The sequence below is a fragment of the Schistocerca cancellata genome, chromosome 4 (genome assembly GCF_023864275.1).
Source record: "Schistocerca cancellata isolate TAMUIC-IGC-003103 chromosome 4, iqSchCanc2.1, whole genome shotgun sequence".
Taxonomy (NCBI): domain Eukaryota; kingdom Metazoa; phylum Arthropoda; class Insecta; order Orthoptera; family Acrididae; genus Schistocerca; species Schistocerca cancellata.
The window spans coordinates 852,534,823-852,559,426 of NC_064629.1; the positions used below are offsets into that span (position 1 = coordinate 852,534,823).

The window sequence follows — 24,604 nt, forward strand, 5'->3', positions numbered from 1 at the left end:
TCTACACAGATACAAGTCCAGGGGCTAACTGCCGTTAGTGTCCAACATCCTGCCCAAAGCCCCTTCCTCAAAGAAAGCACACTTACGCACTGAACAAACATCGATATTTTATGGCGCTCTATGCCACATAGCCACCCCCCCCCCCCCTGCACAGTATGGAGTACGTCCCTGTGAATGGGGGGGTGAGAAGTTAGGAAGGTAACGTACAGTTCTTCTGCGTCAGGCAGAAGCGGTCGACTGGTAGGAGACTGGGGGGTGAAACCAGATACGTCGACGGCGAAGTCAGCAAGTGACGCCGGCAGCTGAAGATGACGTCCCATCCTGGAGTGGAGGCGTAGCACTTCGTCAGCCAGCAGGTGGAGAATCACCTTGCCAGAAGGCCTAACAAAGGCACGCAAATTGCCACACACAGCACTTCTGCTCAACTTAAAGTGGCACACCACACGAGATTCTGCACTTCCTCCCTCAACATTGTCACACGCGAGTACCACACACACCGTATCGCCATCTACGACAACAGATAATTTATGTATGTCATCAGGGTGTACATGTGTTCTTGGGTGGCACCTGTACGAGTAATGGTAGGGAGGCAGGGAGGTGTGGGAAAGCCATGGCAGGGGGAAGCATCTGCTAAGAGGGGGGTGGCAGGTGCACTGGACTGCGCAGGAGACAACCTCGGGCGATCAGCTGACAGACGAGGGAGCGTGACCGAAGGCAACGAGGAGCCAGCGTGGCTTGAACGGCGTGACAAAGAGCTGTCACACGAAGATGGTAACACAGTGGTAGAATCCGAGTGGTTGGCAGTTCGACTGCGAGAGCTGTGAGGAGTGAAGCCCTGAAAAGATTGGCCACTCGAATTAGATAAACGCGGAGAAGGAGCAGTGCTCGGCAGAGAAGCACGCTGTGGAGAATCAATACCCGAATGCATGGTATGGGAAGATGGATGGCCGCTCGAAGCAGGAGTGGGAGAAATAGGGTCAGAATCAGGGAGGTTCACCTGAGGCTCAATGAAAGCTGGTTTCACTCGGTTGAGTGAGACTGTGGTTACAGAGTCTTTTATGAGGAGATCCATGTTATTCTCAGAGCGTTTAACGACCTTGTAAGGACCTTTGTAGGGCGACTGAAGCGGGGCTTTGACTGAGTCATCTCTGAGAAACACGTACTCACAAGAGTCTAGCATGCGTGGTACGTACACGCGCGGAGGTGTATGAGCAGCCGGAGGTGGCGGCTGAATTTTGCTGCAGTGCAAGGGCACCCGCTCGGAAATGAAGGGAGTTCAGAGGGCCGTGGAAGTGGGGTGGGAGTGACTAATTCTCCAGGCAAAACCAGAGGTTGGCCATACACAAACTCAGCTACGGAACCCTTGAGGTCTTCCTTGAAAGTCGCACGAAGGCCAAGAAGCACAAAGGGCAGTGTCTCTGTCCATAGTGAGTCATGGCAACGCAGGGCAGACTTTAAGGTGCAATGCCATCGCTCAACAAGCCCATTGCTTTGGGGGTGGTATGCATAAGTATGAATTTTGACAATACTACACATTTTACATATGTCAGAGAAAACTGAAGACTCGAATTGTCGCCCCTGGTCAGTGGTGAGGTAAAAAGGTGAGCCAAGTCTAGAGATCCACGAATCTAAGAATGCTTGACTTACTGTCTTAGAGGTAATGTTCAGAATAGGCACAGCCTCAGCCCACTGAGTCATCCTGTCAAAAGCTGTAAACAAGTAACGGAAACCCTCGGAGGGGGGTAAAGGGCCTACGAGGTCGACATGAACATGGTGAAACCGGCCTGGCGGTTGGGCAAAACAGCCAAGGCGTGCGGAAGTGTGCCTGGAAACTTTGTTCTGTTGACACAACATGCATGCCCTTACCCAAGACTGACAGTCGCGGCGCATGTCTCTCCAGACAAACCGTTCAGCTACCAGACGGGTGGAAGCTTTGACACCGGGGTGTGCTAATGTGTGTAGTTTGTCAAAGACCTGGCATTGAAGGGGCTTAGGAATGAATGGCCGCAACATACCAGTCGATTCATCACACCACACTAAGTCAGATATGCCAGGGAAAGTAGAGCGTACCGGTTGGAGAGAGGAGCTGTGGTCCGAAATTAACTGCATGGTATCGGGGTCTGCCGATTGCAACCGAGGTAGGTCCGTTAGGTCAGTTAAGGTTGTGACAGCACCAACACGTGAGAGAAAAATCAGCAACCACACTGTCCGCTCCTCGGATGTAGCGAATGTCATTTGTAAATTGCAAGATGTAATCGATGTGACGAAAGCGTCGTGGGAGCGGATCAGCCGCAGGATTTTTTATGGCAGGAACCAACGGCTTGTGATCAGTGAGCACATAGAAATCTCGTCCCTCAACATCAGTTCTGAAGTGTCTTATGGCCTCGTAAACTGCAAGTAATTCTCTGTCGAATGCTGAGTATTTCTTCTGCGTGTTGTTTAGCTGCTTTGAGAAAAACTGCAGGGGGGTCGTAACATCGTTGTATGTCTGACTCAGTACTGTGCCGATAGCATTGTCACTAGCGTCAGTAGTGATAAACATTGTGGCGTCCGCACGTGGGTCAGCAATACTGACAGCGGAGGCCAACAGCTGTTTGAGTTCGTTAAATGCCTTGTCCATGTCTGGTGTCCATGGTACCTGGCAGGTGCCAGAAGTTTGTGGGCCAGTGAGAGCATCTGTGAGAGGAGCCTGCACTGCAGAAGCGGCTGGCAAATGTTTTTGGTAATAATTAACTGTTCTGATGAACCTGCGTAATTCCCTATAGGTCTGAGGGCGTAGCATCTTGAGAACAGGCTTGATCTTGTCCTGCAGTGGTGTCAGACCATCCGATGACACAACATAACTTAGGAATGTGACGGATGACTGGTGCAATTGAGTCTTTTTATTGTTCAGTTCAATACCAGTGGCTGCTAAAATATCTGTCACGACTTGAACATGCTCCTCACTCTGTTCCAAAGTAGAAGCAAAAACCAATATGTCGTCCATGTATACGAAACAAAAGTCTAGATGAGATAAAGTTTGATTGATGAAACGCTGCCACGTTTGGGGTGCGTTTTTCAACCCAAACGGCATAAATTTGTATTGGAACAGCCCAAAGGGAGTGGTTATGGCAGTCTTTTCAATATCCTCCGGAGCCATAGGAATCTGATGAAATGCGTGCTTACAGTCCAAAACAGAGAAGTACTTTGCACCTGCGAGCACATGATTGAAGTCTGCAATGTGTGGGACCGGATATTTATCAATGATAGCGCGGGCATTTAAACGCCTATAGTCTCTGACCATACGCCAAGTACCGTCTTTCTTTTGGTCAAACAGAATAGGACTAGCCCAGCAACTGGAAGAAGGTTCAATTGTTCCCATTTGTAATAGATCATCCAATTGTTCTTTTGCAATTTTCATAAATTCCGGCTTGAGGCGGTGTGGGCGTTGCGATATGGGTGGCCCATCGGTTAGACGTAACCGATGAACTGTGCCATTAGTGACCACTGCAATATGTGGCGCGGCACAACAGTCAGATGTCCGTGAAGCGGAACAGGCAGTCGCGGACGGGCAAAGCTGTGGCTCTGAGGGCACGGAAGTACAGGTGTGCCAACCGCTCGTAGGCTGCGTAAAGGCCGCACGCGTGTTAACATGGGCGAGGTTGGTACACTGGTTCTTGGTAGCGGGCCATGCCGCTACGAGCGCTGTAGGCACGAGTGGGCGTGGCCGAACAGCAGATGGCCGTAGTTCATTGCCACGAGCTTGGCAAGTTAATTGTCCATTCGGAACACAAGGAGCATGAGCACTCGGGCATACACTATCATTACAAAAGGGGGTGCTGACACAGTTTACAGAGTTCACAACATTGTCGTTAACGTGCGCGGGCACGGGAACACCAGATTGGCACGGACTGACCTTGTCTGTAGCTGACGAGTCGTCTGCTTGTTGTGCCGCGAGGCGTTGTTGTGTGGAGGCCAACTCGTGGTGTATGTTGCGGAGATGCAGCAGCATTTCCGTACATTCCATCCACAACTTTGAAGACTTGGCACACTCCACTAGCCACTTGTTTGTCCAAGATTGCAGCTCCAGGGATAGGTTTACACACTTCTTAGCACAACACACATGTTTGGTGTTAGCCGAACTGTCACTCGGCGGAGTGAAAGGAATATGTTTGTTAAGGGAGGGGTAAAACACAGTATTTTGCACAAAATCTAGTGACACACTCGACGCCACGAACTGGATTGAATTGTGTGTTCGACACAGGAGTAGGAATGTTCTGACCAACACTCTGTGGAGAACACATGGGAAGGTCTAGGCTAACAAAGCCAGAGTCCACGACCGTTGGCGGTTGGAAGAAACTGATGGCACTCGATGAATTCCACTGTATGTTGTGGCTGAAGGATTCCGAAGATTCTTGCGTCATGTCCACTATGACGGCAGGAGTGCTGGAGAGACGTTGCTGAAATCCGGGCGGCGGTGAGTGCTGAAAGGCCATTGTCTGGAGCTGAACAAAGGCCCTCGCGATCGCGGAGAAACCCGACGCGGTAGGCGCGTAAATAACCTTCGGGCAGTAACTCGGATGCGTATTACACAAAAAACGGGGTCACCAGTGAGGGAATATGGAATAGTTGTAGGTAAACAACTATAATTCTCTCAGATACAGATTTATTCACACTTATCTTCTACACAGATACAAGTCCGGAGGCTAACTGCCGTTAGCATCCAACATCCTGCCCAAAGCCCCCTCCTCAAAGATAGCACACTTACGCACTGAACAAATATCGATATTTTATGGCGCTCTATGCCACAAGTGGAAATTATTATTATTGCTAGCGCTATAGTTGTCAGTGCTTCTCTCAGTTAGTAAACTGCAAACAACAAGCTTTCTATGAAACAAAATTTACTATAACTTTGTTGCTTGGATAAATTAGTGTTTAGAAGTTAGCTATACATTGCATAAATACCCTACGAGATGTCACGCTCATCTAGCTGCACTTTAATAATTCTGTTTGTCTTGACCATTGTATTAATTCACTTTACTATCCCTTATGCATTTTGGCATTACACCATTTTCAAAGCTTCTACAAAAAATTGGTATCAATGAGAGACATTTGATAACAACCAAAATAATATGTAGACCATGAAAAATGAATAAAATTTAACAGTCACCTAAAACATAACAACGTTACGAATAACAAAAAGCAGAATGAATCCATCCAATATAGGCACAGTATGTCGTCAACTTATTGTCATGACATGTAAGTGTAGCCTTATAAAACTGCGATACGAAAGCCTTAAGCAAAACAGACCACCAGGTGGCACTTCGTGAATGGCGGTGGTGACTTATCACATTTCACCTGGGTGAATTTTTGATGTTCACAAAATGCAAATTACAGTTATACAGCTGCCAAAATTTAGTATGTCATAACCAACATGCATGAAGTGCCATCTCACAGCGTGTTTTGCTTGAGGTATTATCTACATTAGAAGATACAGTGTTATTCACAAACACATGAAGACATGAAATACAAAATTTGCAGATATTTTGTGTACATAGATTACAGCAGTGCAATAAGTCTTTTACGACATACTGATACCTGCATTTGAAATGTTTCACTGTTGAAAACCTTAATTAACAAGTGATAAGTTTTTGGAATTGATCACAGTCCTCAGTTTGAGGCCTGGTGGTGATCAAACTAAAGACACAGATGATTTTGCAATGACTTGAATATGGATTTTCATCCTCCATTACTGGGTGGAGAACTCTAGGACTCTTCTTCATAAGACATAGGAAGTGCCCACTAACAATATCTGTATGGTACTACTACTATGACCAACTCAGGTAGGGGAATCTAGATTGATACAAATAAAATGGCAAAAGGATCTGTAGACCACTTTTCCTGTCAGATTCTTTCCAGTAATTTACAGTAAAATCACCACAAATTAATAACCCCTTCCTTCTGTCTGACAGAGAGCACAATAATTCATCAAAATTTTTCATGAAAATTTCTGTCAACCAGTGGAGACCTGTATACTGTAACAATCAAAAATGTTACTTTTCCCACTAGCAACTCATAAGTGGACACTTCCACATCCTGATCTATGCAGAATTTACTTAGTTCTACATTTCTGTTTTTATATCCCTTTTTTATGAATGTGACTACTCCTACTTTATTCAGGCTGGATACTTCAATATGCAGCTTACTTATAATCTCTATACCTATGGTTATATGGTGTTAAGACAGAAAAATCACATAAATTTCTTTCCTACTACTAAGGCCAGTAAATAAATTGATGACTCTGCCCCCTAATATTCTGATGAAACAAGTTGATTTCACTTTCCCCTCTATTATAATTTTTTTAATGCTGTCTCTTGAATTCTGAATTTGACCTAATGCAGGTGTCTCACTTGACCTCAGTAACTGCAGGAATTTTCCTTTGTGTACTGATGGCCTCCCTTATGTTTTCTGCTAGTAGATCTCCTAATTTCTCCTTACATTTCCTATTCAAGTGTAGGCCATGAGACGTATTTCCCCATCTTCCAATAGCAACTAGTGGAACAGAACCAGTATGATATTTTGCATCCATCTGAAGAAACCCTGTCAGATTTACTTCCTTTACAGCAGAGTTAATCCATGGCCATTCATGATGCCACAGAACCTCCACAGAACCCAAATTTGTGAGCTTGGTAGCTGCTCCTATTTTGTACATATCACCCATAATGCCATAATTTTTTATTTTTAGCCAGTCTGTTTCCAGTTCACCCTATTATCAAAACCTAACCTTTTTTGTTAAAATCCTTGCACATTTGTTCTAGGTTTTCAGATACCTGGCTAAAGGCATCAACTTAGTTTCATAAAACTTGTGACCTGGTACTCCGCACATAATTTTTCCTGTAGCTGCTGGCGTACACCATTCCATGTCTGCTGCCTAGCAGGAGAGCTCTTCTTTCCCTGCTCTGATTTTCATCCAACTTATTATTATGTTTCTGTTTTGCTGCTCCTTACATTTCTTTACATCTGTATGAGGCTCTGCCTGCTCTGATTCTGATAGCAAATTAAATCTACTGCTGAAATTAATTTCAAATTTGCTAATTAACTTTGCCTCTGTTCACCCATTACTTGCCACCTTTTCTCAGCACCCCTTCTCTCTTTTCCCTTTTAGGTGTCAAAATTCAAATTTTGCATTTACAAATGAAAAAGAAATTTATGTTATTCTGTTTGTATAATTCTCGTGCATAATATTAGACCTAGATTTATGATTGTAAGAGCAATAAGAAAAATACACTTTTTAACAGTTTTTACCTTATTTCACATGACGCTAACTCTTACATTAACATAATTACATTTACGTTATATTTATAAGAATAAGAAATATGTAAAGCAGCTTCAAATTTGTAATTTATGTATTTATTTATGTCAGCAGAATTTAAATTTTGGTACATCCATGTGTCTAGTACTGTATTTCCTATCAGTCAGGTGTAGGGGAAATTATTTAATTCTGTTTTAAATGCTGTAAAATTTCACTTGCAGAAAATGAATGCTTGATGATATTTTGCATGTTTAATTTATAGCAAGTATTTTCAGTGAAAAAGCCCTGATGGGATCCCGATTTTGGCAGAACTAGACTTTCTTTTTTATAGATACTTTCACATGTTTTACAGTACAATTTATTCTGCAACTTTCAATAATGGTTTTAGTTTTCACATTCAGCAATTTTCATTTTATAGAGGGGCTAACAACAGTACAGGCATGGAAAAATTTCTTGTTAAAGTGATTATTATAAAAATTATATAAGTGTCATATTTTTCATATTGTGGCTAAAATACTGTTAACGCTATGTAAATTTTATATTAAAATAGTCGTTTTTTTGTACTAGGAAATGGTGCAAGTGCATCAATTACACTAAATTAGTTGTGTGTTTGTGAGGTGAATTAAAAACAATTTTCTGCATTATGTTAAGAAATTCATTAATCAAAATGGGTATTATCAGTTCCTGTTGTAACTGAATCATGCTGTTGTTTGCTTTCCTGAAATCATTTTTATCTTATCCCATAACAATTTACTCTCATTCTTAAAATTATTCATCTTGAATACAGTACAAAATTATTTGATAATCCAGAATCAGGTTTCACTTTGCAGTGGAGTGTGCACTGGTTTGAAATTTCCTTGTACGTTAAATAGATTTATTCTAGCAGGAAGTTTCAGATCAGTGCACACTCTACTGCAGAGTGAAAATTCACTCTGAAAATAGTCCATCAGGCTGTGGCTAAGCCATATCTCCACTATATCCTTTCCTCCAGGAGTGCTAGTCCTGAAAGGTATGCAGGAGTACCGTAGAAGGTTGGGAGGTAGGAGAGGATGTTAAGGTGGAAGTGAAGATGTAAGTGTGGGTTTTGGGTCATGATGGATAGTTCATTTGGTAGATCACTTGCCTGTGAAAGGCTAAGGTCCCACTTTTAAGTCCCCATCTGGCATACACTTTTACCCTGGCATTCCTTAAATGTTCTCAGCATATACATATTGTTTGACTTTTATAAGCACAGATTAAAAGGATGAGTAGAGGACAATGATACAAGCAAATAATTCTAATAAGCAATGGTCTGGAAGCCAATGGTTTCCTTGGTGTGATGCATTATGGTTCAAATGGCTCTGAGCACTATGGGACTTAACATCTGTGGTCATCAGTCCCCTAGAACTTAGAACTACTTAAACCTAACTAACCTAAGGACATCACACACATCCATGCCCGAGGCAGGATTTGAACCTGCGACCGTAGCAGTCACACGATTCCAGACTGAAGTGCCGAGAACTGGTCGGCCACCATGACCAGCGTGATGCATTATGACTGAGTACATGAACACCTTATACCAGAATCAGTGATGGTCCAAACTGCAGATATACACTTGAGGAAAATAAAGTACAAGTGTTCCACATGGTCACTGCTCATTGGAGGACACCCTTCAGCATGTCTCCTCATCGATGCCATTACACATTAAAAAACCACAAGCATGTTCTGAATCCCCGATGTTATTCAATTTGTGCATTGAGCCAGCAGTAAAGGAAACAAAAGAAAAATTCAGAGTAGGAATTAAAATCCATGGAGAAGAAAAAACTTTGGGGTTTGCCGATGACATTGTAATTCTGTCAGAGACAGCAAAGGACCTGGAAGAGCAGCTGAACGAAATGGACAGTGTGTTGAAAGGGGGATATAAGATGAACACCAACAAAAGCTAAAACGAGGATAATGGAATGTAGTCAAATTAAATCGGGTGATGCTGAGGGAATTAGATTAGGAAATGAGACGCTTAAAGTAGTAAATGAGTTTTTCTATTTGGGGAGCAAATTAACTGATGGTCGAAGTAGAGAGGATATAAAATGTAGACTGGCAATGGCAAGGAAAGCGTTTCTGAAGAAGAGAAATTTGTTAACATCAAGTATAGATTTAAGTGTCAGGAAGTCGTTTCTGAAAGTATTTGTATGGAGTGTAGCCATGTATGGAAGTGAAACATGGACGGTAAATAGTTTAGACAAGAAGAGAATAGAAGCTTTCGAAATGTGGTGCCGTGCCACAGAAGAATGCTGAAGATTAGATGGGTAGATCACATAACTAATGAGGAGGTATTGAATAGAATTGGGGCGAAGAGAAATTTGTGGCACAACTTGACTAGAAGAAGGGATCACTTCGTAGGACATATTCTGAGACATCAAGGGATCACCAATTTAGTATTGGAGGGCAGCATGGAGGTTAAAGATCGTAGAGGGAGACCAAGAGATGAATACACTAAACAGATTGAGAAGGATGTAGATTGCAGTAGGTACTGGGAGATGAAGAAACTTGCACAGGATAGAGTAGCATGGAGAGCTGCATCAAACCAGTCTCTGGACTGAAGACCACAACAGCAACAAGGTACCACTCTGTAATTCATGACTTACTTGCAGCATTTTGAAATAGATGTAGCAGTAGGTATAAACAGGGCTGTAACATCAAGTGCTGTGTCAGTTCCATTAGTCTGCATTAATTAGCTGATCAGTTAAAATATTTAAGAATAGCCTGTTTGCAGGGAAGGACAGCAATCATTTTGGAACTATTTAATATTTGCAAAGTTAATGATTGTGTTGGTCCTTATTCTGATATGATCCTTCTCTGAAAATAGAATGAGCTCAAATGTGTTTACTTTGTCCTGAATACATAAATAGGTCTGTTTCTCTTCATAACATGGCATGTTGTAGTACTGGCCTCAGTATCAAAGAAACTGTGCAATTAATTGAGAAATCATCATTTTTAAATTCATTTAAAAAACTAATTGTACAGTTAGTAGATTTTGCTTCACAAAAAAGACAGAAATTTTGCTATTGAGTTAGGAAACAAGAAATAATGGGGAAGAACTAAGCAAAACAAAGGAAGTAAATAAATCTAGTTTCATATTATCTTTACAGTTTTTGCCTCCAACTGACATGATTTCTGTTTTCTCTCCTTTTCCTTTTGGTTTACCTTCTGATATTTACAAATTTTAAGATACAAGTAATACTTGTTTAGACTGTAGCTCAGATGGGCATCTCATGTCCAAATATCCTTATAATATTCTATTTTTCTCTTAAAATTGGCTATGAGTACAAACTTTTACAATGAAACATATCTAATTTAAGAATAGACATAACTTCCCCTCCCAAGATCTAATTTAATGTTATGTCTTTTCTTTTGCCATCTATTACATTCTGATTATCTGTTTTCTTAATGGTACATAGCCACATGTAATATCAGACATTGCTGTAGAATTATGCCACTGTTCCTCCTTGCTTTCATGAGAACTATTCTTTATAAAATAGTTAACTTCTACTCTGAGGCCAATGACATTACATGTTTTTACACTTTAGACATAATGACCATTATAGATATCATGATCGATTATATATAAATATTCTCAGGCAATGTAATATAATCTAATGATGAGTTTGAGATCTCAACTAATAGCACACTAAAGACATCAACTTCACAACTGTTGGTGTATTTTCCAACATGCCTTTCACTAAATATAATAATTACAAAATTATTAGCTCAAGAAGAGAATTCATGTATTTTATAGGCTAATTAGACTAACTGACCTGAGCAGTAAGTGGTTGGTAACAAATGTTAAAGGAATGGATTTATTAATGCCATATGTTTGTTTAAAGCTTTGCCAAGTCTTTTTGCTTTTGTTCCAGGCAATGAGTTATGCAGTCACTGTTATATTTACAGTGTTGGTTCTAAATTGCTTGGGCTATATCTCAACAGAAGAGACTTCACTTATGAGATCAAAATCTACAGGTACTCATTACAAGCTGCATACATTGCATTCTCTGGCCAGCCAGTACCTGAAACATGCTTCAAAATTCAGCACAACTGTAGACTTTACTGTCCCACTTTTCTCATTTAAGTTTCCTCTTGGTGATCAAAACAGTAGTACAGCTATCATTCAGCAAAATTTGATTGGGCAATTGATTTATTTTTTTATTACTGCAATTTCATTTATTGCATCAATTTCTGTACCCTATGTTATTAACAAAGTGAAACAAAATGAAGATACACCAAAATTACAACTAGAAATAGATTACTGTAATAAAAAGTATCATAACCACTATCTGTGGCAATTATTATGTGAAATCAATGAAAATGTGGTAAAGCACAACAGAATTCCAACAGCATGGCCAGAAACCTAAACACAAACAGAGTACACTTTCAGAATCTAACTGTGCTGATTTTGAATTTGTGGTACTTTAATGAAAAAGGAGGTTACTGATGATTTATAGCTGCATTTCTGAAATAATGAAATGAACCAGTTCTTGAATAGTATATCTGTGGCTTTGACATTGGAATTGGTGACCCCTTTTAAAAATTGTACATATTGTATTGTATCAGTAAAATAATTGCCTTAAAACATGCAGTAAATTTGTTTGCAACCTGTTTTCAAGTGCATGTATACTAAAGCCACAGAAAAAAACCTGTATGTATAAATTAAGAAATTACCCTGTATATTCTCGAATTATTTGCTACAGATATGACTGACATGTTAAAGTGCTCTGAACGATGTTCTATCATGGGAAAAAGAATTGGTTTTAATTGAGAAATAGCTGACTCTATTATTTTCAATTGTTTATAAAGGGGACACTTAAATTTTAATGATATCATCATAAATAAAAATTGTGGGCATTTCTAAGAAAACTTTGACTATTTACAGTCAGTAAGTTTTCTTTTATGAAGTTAAAACATTCCAGGAATGCAAGAAGAAAATTTCTCAACCCGGCACAGACATGGCTCTGATATCAATTAAAATTTCTTTATGTTATTTTGTTACATGTTGCTCAATATTTTAAATCTGTGGTAAAGATTTTTACTATAGTGCTTTAAGTAGTTGAGTTGTGTGTGATTAAACATGTATACTGTTATGTCTTTAAAACAAATTTCATTTTTGGAAAGTGTATCACAAAAGTAAATTCATCCAGAATTGGTGAAAATTTAGGAGGCTGGTTCTTAATTTTCAACAGTTGAGAAATGAGGAGCTGAATCTGAATGTAGTCTACTTCTCCTGAGGATTGTCAATTACAGATACATGAAATAGTTCATGTCATAGACATTACAGAATAGATATTACAGAAGGAAGAATGTGGCAGGTTTTACTTGATAAATTATCCACATTACATAAGATACGGGCTGCATTTGTAGAATGCTGACAAAAAGAAATTGGGAAAGTGAATTTTTTAGTGACTGGGTTCGTCCCCTAATTTGTTATCATGGATGGATATAGATCCTCCTCTACTTCATGTGAAAAGTGAAGTAGTATCAATTGCATCATGAACTAAAAACACGCAAAATGAAAACTATGCAGCAAACATTTACAGACATAGTTTTCTAGATTACAAAAGAGATTCCTTTCATTGAACACCCTAAAAATTATAAAACAAACACTGGCAGACAATATAAAAGTATTCTGAGTCAACAGTAAGTAAATATGTAAGAAGAGTCCTATACTGAAATAGAAGGAAAAAATGTTTAATGAAAGTCATTTTTGTATATCACCATGAGATTCTAATAAGCAAATTTTTATTAGCTTTTAGTTTCTATCTGTTTGATCATCATCTGGTAAAATAAAAGTATAAAACATGAAACAAATCTGAAAATCTCACAAATGGTCTCAGAAAATAAACAAAACAAGATTTACAAACACAATACCTACTGTGGCCTGCAAAGTAATCACCATCAGCTACAACACATTTCTGGCATTGGTTGTAAAGCTGTTTGAAACTGTCAACAAATGGCATCTTGCAGAATTGCTCGAAGCATCATGGTCACGTTCTGTTAGACTGTTCACTAACACTTTCTTTATCCTCTATATTTGATGCCAGTAGACTTCTGTTTGCTTCTCTACCTTAAACTAGCCCTGAAACCCTTATGCTCTTGTGCAATGTCTCTAAAGCATAAACCTTTCAGGGCTAATTTTAGTCGGGAAAACAAAAAGAAGTCTGCTGGTGCCAAATGGAGAATAAGGAGAGTGTTGAAAAATAGTTACCTTCCATGGGTGACATAGGTAAGCATGCAGATAGCTAACAATTGGTAAACCGAGCAAGGTGGCGCAGTGGTTAGCACACTGGACTCTCATTCGGGAGGACGACGGTTCAATCCCGCGTCTGGCCATCCTGATTTAGGTTTTCCGTGATTTCCCTAAATCGCTCCAGGCAAATGCTGGGATGGTTCCTTTCAAAGGGCACGGCCGACTTCCTTCCCTGTCCTTCCCTAATCCGATGAGACCGATGACCTCGCTGTGTGGTCTCCTTCCCCAAACCAACCAACCAACCTAACAATTGGTAACAAAAAATGAAATGAGCGTGTGACATTGATGGCTGGGAGCGCCATTTGGGAAAGTTTGGCAGTTGGGTGCAATTTGAGGTGACACCACACTGAGTGCCTTGCGCATCGGTGGTGATGAAGACACCACAATACCCAGTCCACAAGCAGAGAAAATCTCCAATCTGGCCAGGAATCAAACCTGAGCCCACTGCATGATAGGCAAGCCATTACCACTCAGCTAAGTGGGCAGACACATTTGGTAACAGTTTCCAACGATATTAAAACTGATGTCAGAAGTGTGTTGTAGCTAATGGTGATTACTTTGAAGGTCAGTAAAGGTATTTTGTTTGAAACTCTTGTTTCCTTTATTTTCTGAGATCATTAGTTGTTCACTTTGGACATTCCTTGCATATTTTAAAAAATTATGTTTCAGTAGAGCATTATTCCTGCCCACAGAGGTGTTTTGGCAATGGGAAGCTTGAGGAAATTGTAGTATTGGTTGTTGGAAGAGCCAGATAAGATATTATCCCACTTTCACTTATATCTGCAACAATAGAAATAGAGGGCTAGAGCTTGTTTTCATTCTAATGAAAAGGCTCTGGCAGCTTGAAATTTACATGTTGCAAACTTTTCAGAATTTTATATATCCTTTGTATGTAACACCAACAATAGCGTGAAGAGAACTTGAACCGATGTTGATGATAATGTTAATCACTTAAAGAAAAACATTAAACTATAATTTGACTTTCACTCGGCTTATAGCTTAAGTTTTCCTACAAAAGTGAAAATCATAGCAGCAGAATCTGTCATTTACATATACATTAAATTCATTGGCAAACATTTTTCTGTAGTTGAGTTCATGTTAAGAGAGAAATGCTGGTTTTATTTAAATTTATGAAAAATATTGTTTTGATGAAACAAAAATAATTTTCAGTGATAATGTATAAATCATTTCCCATAATATGATTTTATGTAATTGCTTGTGGTGATGTGACATACAAAATTATGGTATGATGACTATTAACAAAATAGATTTGGTGAAGCCAATGATAACTTCTTGAGTATTCTGCCCACCTATTGTACTTCATTACTGTTTATGTAAGTTAAAAGTATAACCTTACATAGAGAACTGATATATACAGCATAATAACAGTTATAGACAGGATTAATTGTATCATAACTATAAAGTGAGCAAATTGGTGCTGTGGTGGAAAGATGGTGATTCAAATACTCGTTACACCATCCTCATTTAGCTTTTTTGGTCATTTCATGATCTAAAAAGTACACATGATACAAAAATATATTATGTGAAAGAAGATGTATCATCCTTCACAACTTACTTATCAGATGTTGCAAAAGCTAATCAGTGCAGCAAAACACTTCCAGTTTCTCAGCAACACTCACTGCTGCATGGAACAGAAGAATGTCAGAGTTACGGGTGTCTTTGCTAGGAACTGTTAACTTTAAAATGTTATATCTTGAAACATACGGATCTGATTTTAATGAGTTTTTTTTGTTTAAGTTACAGGCACATATATTGCTAGTGTAAGTCACACGTTACAGAGTTTTCCAATTGCAAGTAGAAACATTCTTACCATTTTTCTAAACAGACTTTTTCTCAGCCCAGGATAAACATATAGCAGAAATCTTGGATTAGATTTGAAGTTCTCTTTTGTGGTTATCAAAAAGTGCAAACCATTGTGACTGTACAGTGTGATACTGATTTTATAAAGAATATTATCAAAGAGTAGTTCTATGCATACTGAAACATGCAATTAGCCAACAGTGGCTGAAGCCTGCAGTGGTCGTATGGTTGAGAGAGCCATCTGCCAGCCATGTGCACAATAGTCTCACCCCTTTAGCCAGTCGGGGAGGCTGTATGCTTGGCTCTATCAACCACATAAGGGTTAATATATTAATACAAGCCCTGAATAGTATTTCTAAACCTTCAAGGAAAATACTCATTTTTGGCAATTTAAAAATCAACACAGTGAATACATGCAGAATCTGAGACAAATTCTTGATATTCCATACAGTTATAGAATATCACTAAAAACTTACTGTCACAAAAATAATCAATTTTTCAGCATCAATTATAGATCATGTAAGTGGTATCAGGTAGGGCATCTGGACACCAACTGTCACTAACATCTGTGAAAACCCATTAAAAAATGCAAAATCCGTAGAGAAATGGGAACAGCCAGAGTAGAAGAAGAACAAGCATCATTGACCATATGAAGACAAATTTGCACCTTTGCACCTACGTGTAAGATGCATGATGCATTCTATACAGACAGAGCAAGTGAATACTTGTACTGTGTCACCAGAGGTATCTCTGCCTCTGCCCCACACCACAACACCCAGCTATTTTCTCTTCTGACAGCTTTAAATGTTGGGGTATGTGCCGTAGGTGGGACTGGAATACACTGCTCCCACTTTTGACACTCTTTTTAAAAAACTGTATAAAGGGAACATTGGAACAGAACTGTTACATTCTGTTAACATAATATTTGTTTGATTCGCTTTATATCAGCCTTAATGAACACACTAATGGGAAAAGAGTCAGCACTATAAGTAAACAAAAAAATCATCATTAACTTATCAACACACACTGGACAGTGCAGGCTACAGATAGAAATACGAAATTGTCTCTATTGGCTGGCACATCACCCCACAAGCCACCTTTTTACATGCACAGCACTTGCAACTGAAATAGAAGAAGACAACTATGATGTTGTAGATAACCTTGATCATTCAGATTAGTCCAGTCAGATTCTAAAATTAAACAAAACCTGCAGAAAATACAACTAAAATACACAACCACAGCTAGGTTTCCTACAACTTAGAAAATTTTGAATTTACCAAACTGTTGATGAAAACTGAGATGCTGTGTGCTTAAGTAACTAGTTTCAATTGTGAGTTTTCCAACTCTTTCCCACTGCTTTGATTTGAATGTGAAGAACTACTTCTAAATGTGTTATTTACATTAAATCACAAAACGAAAACAACTGGCTGGTGGAAGGGTTATGAAATCCTCACAGTTTGAGTATTCCTGCATGTCTAAACTGCTACAACATGTCCAGTGTAATAGCAAAATAGTAGGATTACAGGAGTTGCAGAAAACAAAATTGGAGGCAAAAAAAGTTAACACAAAGATTAGGCACAATGAAGTCACAATGCACACTAAAACAAAGCTATCAAATTTTGTAAAACAATACTTCAGCAACACAGCAACTAAGCTATAACAGATGTTTAAGGAAACACAACTCATTGAAACATCAGACTACATACTGATGTGAATATTACTGTATCCACTACTGTGGAGACTGTCAAAAATGTCATGCATAACCTAAAAAATAAAACCTTTATAGTATTAGATGAAGAGTCAATGTGCTTTTTGAAGAACTGTATAGAACATATAAAATATTGCTGAAACCACCTCATAAAAGAATATTTAACCACAAGTTGCTTCCCAAAGTTAATATAACATTCAAAAGTTCTGCCTGCTCCTAACAGAGGTGACCTAGAAAATATGAATACTACACACTAGAATGTAAAGTTTACAATGGAAAAAGAACAAGAAAATACACTAAACAGTCTAGACATAACTATATGCAGAAACCCAACAACAGCAGACACAGTGATAAATGCAACCTCGAATCACCCGCAGGGTCACAAACAAGCTGCAGTCAGATACACACTCAATAAGATTCCCTAAACACTTCTGATTACCACAAAGAGCAAATGGCATACAATGACCTACCACAAGAAATTCACATACAAAATAGGTAATTTTTTTTTTATAGGCCATAAACATTATATCCAGAACAAATAGCTCAATACATAAACACATCCCTGAAATAAGATCAAATTGAAACAGATACCAACAATCTGGCATCTGCTAGCTCAAATACAGTATGAATGATTCAATATTAACAGTTCACCTTAAACAGGAATACCACTGAACAAGCACTAGAGAAAAACTTATGAATATCAAAAAAATCAGTAAAGACAGATATCTCCTTCCTTTCCAAGGAAACTTCCATATATACAAAGCATTATCACAGAATAAACAGTTACTCAATAACTAAATAAATAATGTAAACCAGACAATGTATAAAATAATTTAAAAAATCACATAACGGAAAAAACTTTTCCTTTCCCATCTTTCACTCCTTTCCACCTCCCACCCCCGCCACCCCCCCCCCCTCTCATTTCATTACATCTCTTGCTCCTCACCATTTTTCTCCAGCTCACTCTCCATCCCACTTCTTTGCACTCACTGTTCATTCATTTTTGTCCCCTCCCTCTCCCCCACATACTCACCATTTAGATTTTAATTCCATCACTCTTCCTTCATTACTCTTACATGTTAAATATATACATTGGAGGATAATTAAATGGAATAACATTTCATGACTTCCTTGCAGATAGAAATCAACAAACACATTACTCTTAATGGAACAAAGTCAACAGATATATAGGTAATTTTGGGAAGTTGCTGAGGAAGTGTGATAGGACCATTACTGTTTACATTGTATATAAATGCATTGGAAGCTCTTTCAGATCATTCACTGATGATATGGCTGTCTATAAGAAGGTAGCAACGACAGAAGATGGCAACAATTTGTCAACGGGACTACAGAGGATTGAGGAATGGTGCAGGGACAGGCAGTGAATACGTAAATAAATGTAACATATTGCAAATACATAGGAAAAGAAATCCACTACTCTACAACTACACTATTGATGATAAATTGCTGGTAACAGTAACTACTGCAGAATATCTAGAAGTATCTATCCAGAGTGACAGTAAGTCGAAGAGCTGTTTGTTTCATCACGGGATCATTTAGTCCAGTGGGAGACACTATAAGAGAGTTGTTAAGCATCACAGGAAGAGTTACTATTGAAATTTCGAGAGAATACTTTCTAGGAAGTCAGGCAACTTACTACTTCCTCCCACATACTTCTTGCTAAATGATCACAACGAGAAATTAGAGGTAATATAGAGGCTTAGAGACAATCATTATTCCCACGCACCATTTGCGAATGGAACAGGAAAGGGGGAACCAATTAGTGGTACCAGAAGTACCCTCCGCCACACACTGCCAGGTGGCTTGAGGAGTACTGATGGAGACACAGATGTAGAACACATATATGGTAACCGCAGGAAAAAAAAGAGTTTCCAGAATGAGATTTTCACTATGCAGCGGAGTGTGCACTGATATGAAACTTCCTGGCAGATTAAAACTGTGTGCCAGACCGAGACTTGAACTTGGGACCTTTGGAAAGTAGGAGACAAGATACTGGCAGAAGTAAAGTTGCGAGGATGGGGCGTAAGTTGTGCTTGGGTAGCTCAGTTGGTAGAGCACTTGCCCGCAAAAGGCAAAGGTCCCGAGTTCGAGTCTCGGTCTGGCACACAGTTTTAATCTGCCAGGAAGTTTCGAAAAAAGAGTTGTAGATCAAAGAAAAACTAATGGCAAAGTTGGTAACATTATACAAAACACACAATAAGCATTTATCCCAAAAGATACTAATTACCAGTAGGTAGTGGGGCTACATTGTGTTGTGTTTTACGTTAAAAAATGAATAGTTCTGCAAGGCGATGTGGGACTATGTGAGAATCAATACTGCCAAACAGAGGAATAGCCCAAAAATGTGCAAGCAGATGGCATTTGCTGATGTGAGTGGAAAACTAGGCATGAAATACCATCAGAAAAAATCAACATCTTGTAAAGCAAACTGTTTTCCAACTCAGGAAGGAAACCAAATTGTAAATATATTTAATTACGGACTGCTAATTATTTTTAAGTTGCAAAGGAAATGCACCGTATACAGCAACAAAACACAGTGCTCATACAAGCGTCTGCCAACAGCAAAATGTGTCAAAGGCTTTTGGAAGACTATTCAATGCTTCATAACAACAAATTGCCTCCAATGAGCGTGATGTGACAACTGTTTAAATTATATTCCTTTGAGTAGTTGCGCGCGGGCTCTTGTGCATGCGTAGTTGAGTCGCGTATGTGTAGTACCTTCTCCCGCTTCTTGTTAGAGAAGTGTGGCTTGGCGCCACTACCTAATGTTCGGAAATATAGTAAATCCGGGCCTGATGCACAGAGCAGTCTGAGTTGTGGTTGGGAGGTGGGTCGTCTCCACGTGACCTGTGTTTAAGTTCAGTGATTTTGTTGTTTCCTCTTCGTTTATTGCTGTCACATTAAATGATAAAACAGATTTTTGTGACCGGGAGATATCAAATGAATTAAAATACGTTCGCATAATTACAGATGGCTAAAATATGTCATTAGTTTTAGATTTTATTTCCACCTTTCTGACAGTCAAGCATCAATCGCCTTGCGGAACAATGAAGTTATCTTTGTCGATTTGCTAAAGAGATTTGGCTTTTATTAATCTTTTCTGCTGAGGCAGTCAGTTTATTTGAAACAAACTGTTTAATTTCACACTGTTGGCTGGTGTCAACTGTTCGCTGATTTCAAGTGCACATGTGACATTATGCCATAATAAAGAACCAAACATGAGATAATACAATACTGGTACTCCAAGAAAATTTACATCCAAATCTGGACATACGAATGTGCACTTTAAGCCGAATTATGCATTTTAGTATGGTTCACGAAATTCGAATGCTCTTGAAGTATTCTTTGATGTCTTATTTCTTTTATGACATGATGTAAGATCTTTTAATGTTTTACACGTACGAACATATGGCCTTCCTGCGTCATCGTGCGGTGATGACTGTTATCTGGCACTCTCTTGCAACTGTTGAAACGAACCTATTAATAACAGGTAGCGGGAAAATATTGCGAACAGTGGTTTGAAAAGCGTCACATACATTAAAAGCAAATTTTCTGTTACGCAAGGTGAACTATGTGCGAGAATGTGTGATGAATTTCTTAAATAACGAAGCGCTTGACTCTCATTTAAAAATCAACTCTTTGAGGACGGCCATTTAGAAGAATTTCGACCTCAGAAGATCACACATTTACGTCATTATTAAAAATTTTACTGGCACATTTGTTTGATGTATCTTAAAGTGTATCACATGCAGAAAAGGTCAACATTACATGTGGAAGCTTAGCTTCTCCTCCAGCTTATTAATCTTGGAGACCAATATTATATGTGAATCCTATGTATATTAATTTAAATCATTAACTTCTCTTATTTGTGTTTTCACGCTGCTTAAGAGTGATCTTGCTATTGGCTGACTACATCACGTGTTCTATACTGACATCACCTGGCGAGATCACGTGTCATGAGTGATGAGTGGCTTACAAAAGTGCATCGCAATCTCGATTTCAATGCTTCGGAAAGTAACATGCGGTATTTGGTGGAATTTAATTTATACCTTCGTAATACGATAATATGCAGCGTACATATTGCTGCACATCAAAGGTGTTTCAAAACGTGTTTTCTCCCCCCTGAGTTTCGTTTTCTAAAGTGGCGGGAAATTCTACGTCGGTATATAAAGGATTCATGAGTATTCAAAGGATTGATGAGTTTTACAGTGCCAAGGTACAGTATATGGTCACTTAACATGGAAAAAGTGTATTGTTGCCCAGGAGAAAGTGTATTTTTAACCGGGAAATACGGGAATTTTTTTTTTCCTTGTCCACGTCGACACCCTGCTCTGTGGATAGTGTGGCAGCAATACCACAGAAATGTGTGCCTGGCCTAACTACAGTTACAGCCAGCACAAAGCATGCAACACATGGCATCTACTGATGAGAAGATTTACCTATAGGCCAAAATTCAGATAATGGTGTGGCACACTTGAGAGCAAAGGGAACAAAGCAGTGCAAGCTGGATAACCGTATTGTGCAGATGCATATTCCGAAGGCTGAGTCTGCAAGCAGCAGCCCACATGGATTGAGCTTACCGTGAGCTCCCCACCAATGTATATGGAAATTCTTCTGCACTGTATGTTTGCTATGCTCCCATTTCATCATATCCATAAAGTACACAGCGTCCCACAGGTTGCGAAGAAAGTTCGCTTCATTCTGAACACACATCCATTGTTCTTCTGCGATTACATGATTGGATGACTCTCTCTTATCACTGAGGAGCGTATATCATTTGGTGTTCCAGCAGATCTACTGTGCAGACACCATTTAGCACAACTGCCAGTTAACGGACATTACAAACAGACATCATTTGTCCTCTTCTTTGAACATAATATGTAAGTGCAGCTGTAAAGCTGGCTCACTGGATGAGTGACATGTAAGTGATGGTATCCACATGTTCCTGCTTCAAACGGAACTAGGATACAAGCAGCATATCACTTCTAAGAACCTTCTATTCAGCAGACAGCTTGATTCCAAATAGAAGTAAGTCAGCTGTACTTCAGACATCCATCAGTGTTTTCTGGAAACACTGTGCAGGACCCACCTAAATGGCTGAAAGGATTTGACTGAGCCATGTAATACAACAGATGGGATGACATGGCACATTTAGCAAATGAGATAGTTTGAGAACAATAGCTGGGACAAATTTCAGGCTGGTGGTAATCAACAAGCAGAAGAACAACTGAAGAACAGGTGCCAACATCATGGTAAAACAACAGTCATATAACAGAATGAATTGGCGCTGTGCAGTATTCTGAATCTGAATATAGCAGAAACAGACAAAATGTCACATTTAATGAAAGGATTCACAGAAGACATGAACCAAGCTTTTCAGGTACAGGATGTCACAATAACAAAAGAGTTCATCAAGTGGTGTGAGCACATTGCACAAAAAAGAAGGAAAAAAGAAAAAGAGAGAGAGAGAGAGAGTTGGAGTTTTGGAGTTGGATGAAAGACATATGATCAGCTATGGCAGTTGTGGAAGATCACCATGACCTCACTTCTTTCATGTGCCATGTTGTATGAGAGGAGATGCAGAAATATATGACAGCCAGAACTGTCACACCAATTTAACAAGTGACAGCAGCCATGAACATTAATCTTACACATCATGAGGTAACAGAGAATGTTGAAGAGTTGTATTGATCTTTAGCACTGTTCTCCATCACCAGTTGAACTCACCATGAAGGGTGGACTCATACTTACACTGCTGTCATCAAACAACAACCCAGCATCTGGCCAATGTGGGTTTATTTATTTATTTAGCATCCAATGGATCACACATGTGATACAGGATTTGTCATTTGATTACACATAAGACATAACAACACATACACTTAATAAATGGACAAACGTATACAAACAGCAAAACAAATTACATACACATAGAACATAAGTAGTGTACAAGAACTTATTACACAAAAACAAAAGTACATGCTCATGATAAACAATTATAGATCATGAACTACGCCTTATACACAAAATGTATTACGCATATTTAACAGATTTTTCATAAGTACCATAATTATGAAATTGAAAACATAATTAAATCAGTTTAAATTTTTAAAAAAAATAAGTACAGGTTTCAATCCACAGTCTGAGACAGGTATTCATTTACACTGTAGTAGCATTTTTCCATCAAGTATTTTTTTTTACTTCACACTTGAAATTATTTTTGTCTTTCAATTCTTTAATTTGAGATGGAAGTGCATTTAAAAGCTTTATTCCTAAGTGGCTAACATGTTTCTGACTTCTAGTTTTCACTATGTAGGGAATGTGGAAGTCTTTACAATGCCTTGTATTGTGATCATGGTAGCTTGAGTTGGTTTGGAGATCGCAGTTATTTTTACTGATCATTTCCAGGCATTTAAAAATATATATTGATGGTATTGTCAGTATCTTAAGTTGTCTGAATAAGGGTCTTCAGTGAGTTTGTGGTGGGCTGTGTGTCATGATACGAATAGCTCTTTTTAGCATAATAAAAATGTCATTTAGTCTTGACCTGGTTTTTACCCAAAAACTTATGCCATAACTTGCAACTGATTGGAAATAACTAAAGTACACTCCTCTAATATATTCCTTGCTACATACCTTGGATATTATTCTTAAGGCAAAACATGCTGAGCTAAGTTTCTGAGTGAGATATACACTACAATCTACTCCTCCACCAAGTAAAACAGCCTGCAAAAGAACAGACATTTGGACTACAGAGGACAACATGCCAGTCTGTTTTCATTGTGGATATCCTGGACACATTGTGTGCTGGTGCAGAGAAAGAAGGTGAGTGTTTGATAACTATTATGCTGCTAGGTGTTAACCATCACAACAGTACTACTCACACCAAACAGCTACAGATGATTATAGTCAATCTGCAGGTTGATGTTCATCACGGTACCCTGGATGAGGTACCAACATGCAATGGCCATTCCCCATTGCTGTAGAGAGGTACTAGCCACTCACCTAACTGATAAATTTGTGAAAAATAAGTGGTTAGCACAGATGAAAATCATCCATGAACAACAGATATCAAGATGTTGCACGTATGCAGACTGAAGGGAAAAATGAAAATTTGTACTAAGGCCAGGGTTGGAACCATGGTCTCCCACTTAGGAGGCAGATGCACTAACCACTAAACCATCCTGGCACAGTGGCTTTGTACAACTGCACTGACTGTCCTAGCAGGCCTCCCTCCTCAATCCAAATTCGCATTCATGCCTCCGCCCACTGGCGTTCCCCCTAAACTTGAACAGCATTGCAGAGGCTCTGCAAGTCTATTGGAAAAGCAGCTCAGCATTCAACAAAATGGGGGATCCTGCCTGAAATACATACATAGGTGCTTTCATCAGATGAAATTTACATGGTTCCAGAGACATTTTCAGGTCTCAAGTATTTATGACATACATATGTAGACCGTAGCGAAGAATGAAAGTTTGTAGCAAGG

At 39.1% G+C, this 24,604-nt stretch overlaps 2 long non-coding RNA genes across 2 annotated transcripts in view; one reads left to right on the top strand and one right to left on the bottom strand.

The window, feature by feature from the left end:
• LOC126184967 (uncharacterized) overlaps positions 1-13,574 on the top strand; it is a 70,370-nt gene extending 56,796 nt beyond the window's left edge. Inside the window, exon 3 of the long non-coding RNA XR_007536916.1 lies at positions 11,185-13,574. This is a non-coding gene — a long non-coding RNA (uncharacterized LOC126184967). The remainder of the gene's footprint in view (positions 1-11,184) is intronic.
• On the bottom strand, positions 13,244-15,079 carry LOC126184968 (uncharacterized). The gene is made up of 2 exons (XR_007536917.1): positions 13,812-15,079; positions 13,244-13,560 (listed from the first exon to the last, which is right to left on the bottom strand). It is a non-coding gene; the product is annotated as an uncharacterized LOC126184968 (long non-coding RNA).
• Between the last annotated feature and the right edge of the window lie 9,525 nt (positions 15,080-24,604).